Here is a 5,981-nt window from a genome sequence, read left to right as displayed (position 1 = left end):
CCAGACACAAAAGGCCACATATTGTGTGGTTCCATCTATATAAAATATCCAGAATAGGCAAATACATGGAGACAGAAAGTAGATTAGTGGTTTCCAGTGATGGGGGGAAGAAGAGAATGAAAAGTGATTGCTAAAAGGTATGAGCTTTCTTTCTGGGATGATGAAAATGTTCTGGAGTGAGATAGTGGGAACAGTTACACAAACTTGTGAATATGATTTTTAAAAAATATCTGAATTGTGCATCTTTTTAAATGGTGAATTTTATGGTACATGAATCATACTTCAATTTCTAAAAATGACACTGCTTAGAAATAGTAAATTGCCTAGCATGACACTACTAGTATAGGTAAGGACTAAATGTTACAAACATGGAGATTAAGGCTCAGAGGGATTAAATATTGAGTCTGTTCCCTTCAGAGCTGGTTTAGTCACTAGGAACAAAAACCTTCTCAAAATTGTTCAGCAACAAAAAAACGGTATTGGTTCACATTCTTGAGAGGGAATAAGATTGCCCCAGCATATCTAACCATCAAGCCGTTCTTGATTGCTGGACTAGTCAGGTGCAGCCATAAGGTCACATTCACAGAGTACAAATATGAACACCTTCATCAGGTGCTACGAGTAGAAACAGCAAATAAGTGGGTTGTAGGCATCGCAGAACACATTCCTACACTGCGCCAGGCTCCACAGTCAGTGAGTGGTAGATCCAGGAGTCTAATATTAGGAAAAATCAATAGGCTTGTTATCTGAAGAATCAAGATTACCTTCCAGATTTTGAGCCTAAGGGACTAGAAAGATGATGCTGTCAGAAATAGAAAGGGGTTGGGTTCCAGCAGCTCGGGCGGCGGGAGGAGCGGCAGCGGCCAGGCAGCCCAGCTTCGCGAAGGCTCTCGGCGCGCCGCGGCCCGCAGGCACCCGGCACGCGCCCGCCCCGCCACCACGATGCCCAAGAGGAAGGTCAGCTCCGCCGAGGGAGCGGCGAAGGAGGAGCCCAAGAGGAGATCGGCGAGGTTGTCAGCTAATCCAGCTCCTGCAAAAGTGGAAACGAAGCCAAAAAAGGCGGTAGGAAAGGATAAATCTTCCGACAAAAAAGTGCAAACAAAAGGGAAAAGGGGAGCAAAGGGAAAACAGGCTGACGTGGCTAACCAAGAGACTAAAGAAGACTTACCTGCAGAAAATGGAGAAACTAAAAATGAGGAGAGCCCAGCTTCTGATGAAGCAGGAGAGAAAGAAGCCAAGTCTGATTAATATCACACACCTGGTCCTATCAGTGGTCCCTGTTTCCCTTCTTGTACAATCCAGAGGAATATTTTCATCAACTATTTTGTAAATGCAAGTTTTTTAGTAGCTCTAGAAACATTTTTAAAAAGGAAGGAATCCCACCTCATCCCATTTTTTAAGTGTAAATGCTTTTTTTTAAGAGGTGAAATCATTTGCTGGTTGTTTATTTTTTGGTACAACCAGAAAATAGTGGGATATTGAATATGGGAGGCTCTGATTGTCTTGGGTGTCAGCTTAACATTCCACAGATGGAGGATAGCTTTTATACCCTGTAATACAAAGCATACTAAATGGCAGTTTGGAGTCAGTTGTGCATTTAATGTCTTAAACACTTAAATTACTTCTCTTCCCACGTTGTTTTTGGTAGAATTGTTTCCTAAAGCAAACCACTCACCCCTTGATCTTGGCTCTCCTGGGCAGAATTTTGTGCACTCTGTAACATCTTTGGTAGTGGTAGTCCAGTTCTTCTAGTAACTGTTAATGTGCTGTGAACGATGGACAATTTGAGTATGTAGTGTATATGATACTAAATTGTGAATTAGTGGGACTTACGATGTAACAGCATATCAATATTTGAAGATATAGGTACTTGATATCCTGTGAAGGAAAATTTGCCCCCAAATTTTAAGCTGGAAAGTCACTGGAATAACTGTTCAGAAAAGAATCACAACTACATGATTTTTTAGGTTTTTGGTATGTATGTTGAGAATTGTGTACAAATTGAAATGTCTGTGTACTGATCCTCAAAACAACCAATAAAATCTCAATTATGAAAGAAAAAAAAGAAATAGAAAGGAAGGTAGGAAACAGGAATTAGTGGGAAGGGAGAGAACGAGTTTGTTGGGACAGGCTGAATGTCAGCTGACAATGGGACCACGATATAGAAATACAGCTAGAAATATAAATGGTACAGTCCACAACCTTGAAGCACAGTTGGTGATCAAAACATTAGTTGTCTTCCACCATCCCTTGATTCAACTCCCGCCTCTTATACTTTTCCACTCATTCTTAATAGACAGTCCTACTGTAATCTTAAGTTATAAACACAGGTCTCAATTCAATAATTAGAATGTACAGTTCCGGGCTTCCCTGGTGGCGCAGTGGTTGAGAATCTGCCTGCCAATGCAGGGGACACGGGTTCGAGCCCTGGTCTGGGAAGATCCCACGTGCCGCAGAGCAGCTGGGCCCGTGAGCCACAATTACTGAGCCTGCGCGTCTGGAGCCTGTGCTCCGCAACGAGAGACCGCGATAGTGAGAGGCCCGCGCACGGCGATGAAGAGTGGCCCCCGCTTGCCACAACTAGAAAAAGCCCTCGCACAGAAACGAAGACCCAACACAGCCATAAATAAATAAATAAACAAATACTTAAAAAAAAAAGAATGTACAGTTCCATGAAATGGTCAAACCTCTGAACTTAATTTAGCATCAAATCATCTTCCCACCCTCATCCTTCCTACCCTGCAGGCTGGAATGGGGCTTCTGCTCATATTCTCCTTCACTTGCTACCTGAAGGTTTGCTCCCCCTATAGAATGAAGCTGGGTGGGGAAGTGGGGAGCAGAGGGAGTGAGAAGGAGAGGGGAGGTAAAGGGATAAAACAGTTCTTTACTAGTTCAGTGGCTTCAGTCTTGCCAAGCAGGCAATTAAAGCTGATTCCATGAATGGGCCTGGCAGATTATTAAAGTTGATGCTTTCTCTCAAGGGGCCCTTTAAAGATCCCCTGCTGGGCTCCTGTCTCCTGCTGTTCTCCTGCAGAGGTGACAGAGTTGGGAGGGTTGGAACATATTTCAGTTTCTTCCTCAGCTCCTTGTCTTTAGATGATTCACTTCTATCCTCTTTGCCCTAAGGTCTCCTTGCCCCCTCACAAATGTCCCCATGATGGCCTTCTCTCCTGCATGGCCCCTTCTGGTCCATAGGAAACACTCATTTATTATTGACCTTTCAAACATATCGCAAGTTAGAAAAAATAGTTTAGTAATAGAATAATGAGGCCCCATAAGATAGCTCCGACAATTATCAATATTTCTCTGTTCTTTTTCATGATTCCCCAATCCAACCCCACTAAATTTCTGTTGATGTTTCTGGAGTATTTAAAGGACATAATTTCTCCCATAAGTACTTCAATATCTACTCCCACTGTTACATGGCTTCATCTATCTTTCGCCTACCCTTTCCCCACACATATCTATACACACATTCCATCAAAACTGCTCTAGTAAGGTAGCACGAATACCTCCCAAATGATAAATCCAATAATCACTTCAGTCCATTTCTTCTGGTGCTCCCGGCTGCATGTCTTTCTCAACCACTCCATTCTTATTGGGTAGCTTCTTTTATCAAACAACTTTCCTGCTTCTCTTCCAACTACTCTTTCCATTCTTCTTGGCTGCTTATGTAGGCTCTCTTTTTCTCTCTGCCTTCTCAAATATCTGTGATCCTATATACACAGATAAGCAAAGGCCTAGGTCTCCAGACTCCGACTGGGAATGCCAAGTCTTGGTATCTGGATCACTCAAGGAACACAGGGCACTTTCCTCTCTCTAGCCTAGGGCCCTGGGGTGTTAATGTAACTACCAGCTGAATTCACAGCCAGGAAGACTGTCCAAACCTATTGTTGATTCAAAAAGACATGTGTCTGTTTCTGTGTGTGTGTGTGAGTGAGAGAGAGAGAGAGAGAGAGAATGAGAAACGGGGTGGGGGTGGGGTGGGGTGGGGAGAACTGAATATCAGGCTGTGGGAGAAGCTCCACTAAAAGAAGAGGGCTGAGAAATGGGTTTTCCATGTGTGCTGATGAATTGTAAAATCTGAAATTCCGTGTGCTACCTTGCTTACCATGAGTTCCCCTGTTCCCCACCCAGATAGCTCCCTGATCAACTGAACCAGCCTCACCCCACCTGGTCCTCAATCTATAGGTTTCATCTCTCTGCCCAGCCTGAGATATTCTTCAAACTACACCCTCCAACAGGAATCAAGGGTCACCTCACTCTCTTGTCATTACAAAGCCTGCCCACAGCCCACAGCACTCTGCTTCCAAGAGCAACCTTCATGTGGCCCTGCATAGCATGTTGTGTCCTCCTCCTCACAGGCTGTGAGTATCTGTGACTAATAAACTGCTGCCCATCTCACCTGACTATGTCAGATGTTGTGTGTTTGGCCATCTCATACTATTTACAGCAGGGATCCCCTCTTCAGTAACAGGATAAATACAAAGTGGTCAGATCAACTGGATCCTGCTGCTGGTTGGGAAGAGAGTGGTTAATAAAGACATCAAGGAATCTCAGACACTTGACCCTCTTGTTCCTCACTCCACATTGCCACCCCACAACTCAACCCTACCCCACCCAAGGCCATCAGCTCCCAGGGTTTTAGCTATTGCTATATGGACTGATAACTCTTAAGACCAGATTTCTTTCCTGAGTTACAGGCCAACTGTGCTTCCTATCATCTAAAGACACTACCATTTAGATGTGCCTTAGATTCTTCAAACTCAACACTCTATCTTTTCATCTCTGTATTACCAGCACCTAACACAATGCCAGGCACTTTCAATTCAATTTTTATTAAATATATGTAGCAGTCAGTCAAGCCTCCATAACTCTGCTTTGCTCCCTCCTGCTTCTCACTGCTGTGTATCTCTAATTCAGAGGTGTTCAAACACAACTTTCTGGCCCCAGCCACAGAGATTCTAATTCAGTAGATCAAGGTGGAACCCATGAATTTGTATTTCTAACAAGCTAATAAGTGACAGCAATGCTGCTGCTCAGAGGATCACACTTTGATAATCAATGTCCCAGCTCATACAAGAGTGTAGCCAATGATGACTAATACTTTGGATTACTTCTCTGCATGATTATTCTCTCTTATAGCAAGTCCTTTTGGCTCTCTGGTATCTGTTTTACCCTGAATTCTGACACCTGTAGTTGCCTTCCTCCCTGCCTGCCTGCCAACTTTCTCATTTCTACCGGCTTCAACCTTGCTATAATCTTTGAACTTTCCTACTCCTCCCTCCTTGCCTAGACCAAAGGCCCTAAACTGCCGTCTGCTCAGTCCTGACTTTGAGCTTAATATTTGCAGAGGCTGGAGTCCAAAGAAACATCAATATTGTATAATGCCAAATTTATCAAAGACCAAAATATCAGGTTTTGTTTAAGGTATGAGATATGATCAAATCTTGTCTAACAATGAATCTAAAGAGAAAGGTGGTATTTTATGGACTCAACTGCTAACCGCACTTGGGCAAAATCATTCCAGAAACCACAGAACTAATCAATAAAACTGTGGATTGTGGGTTGCTTTTGTAACAGACTTCCATATTAATAGAAGCATGAAAGGAGAGGAGAGAGCATGAATTTTGGTACTAGAGACATCCTGGTTCTAATCTTAATTTCTGCTGGCTATGGGACATCATACTGCTCTGAACCTCAGTCTCACTGCCTGTAAAATGGGGCTAATATATCTCCCATACAGGGCTTTTGAGAAGATGGAATAAGGAAATGGTTGTAACCACCTAGCACAGTGCCTGGCCTATATTAGGATCAACCACAGTAAATCCAATTTCTTTTCCTCCACGTACATTTTTAATTTAATACCCAATAGTACTTTCCCACCCTGCAAGGGAGGCTTTTTTCTCAAAGAACCACATTCAAGGAAAACAAACAAAAATGGCTAAGTTAGTGTTGCTTAGATTCAAAGAAATTGGCAG

The 5,981-nt window shown here is 43.1% G+C and overlaps 1 pseudogene across 1 annotated transcript; it reads left to right on the top strand.

Moving 5' to 3' along the window:
• Window positions 1–805: 805 nt before the first annotated feature.
• Window positions 806–2,661, top strand: LOC309634409 (non-histone chromosomal protein HMG-14 pseudogene; annotated as a pseudogene). Its single transcript has one exon. The product of its transcript is annotated as a non-histone chromosomal protein HMG-14 pseudogene (transcript).
• Window positions 2,662–5,981: the final 3,320 nt, after the last annotated feature.

This window comes from Balaenoptera borealis (genome assembly GCF_965194805.1).
Source record: "Balaenoptera borealis genome assembly, chromosome: 8".
Taxonomy (NCBI): domain Eukaryota; kingdom Metazoa; phylum Chordata; class Mammalia; order Artiodactyla; family Balaenopteridae; genus Balaenoptera; species Balaenoptera borealis.
Note: the sequence above shows the minus strand (reverse complement) of the source record. Positions and strands in the feature narration are given on the sequence as shown.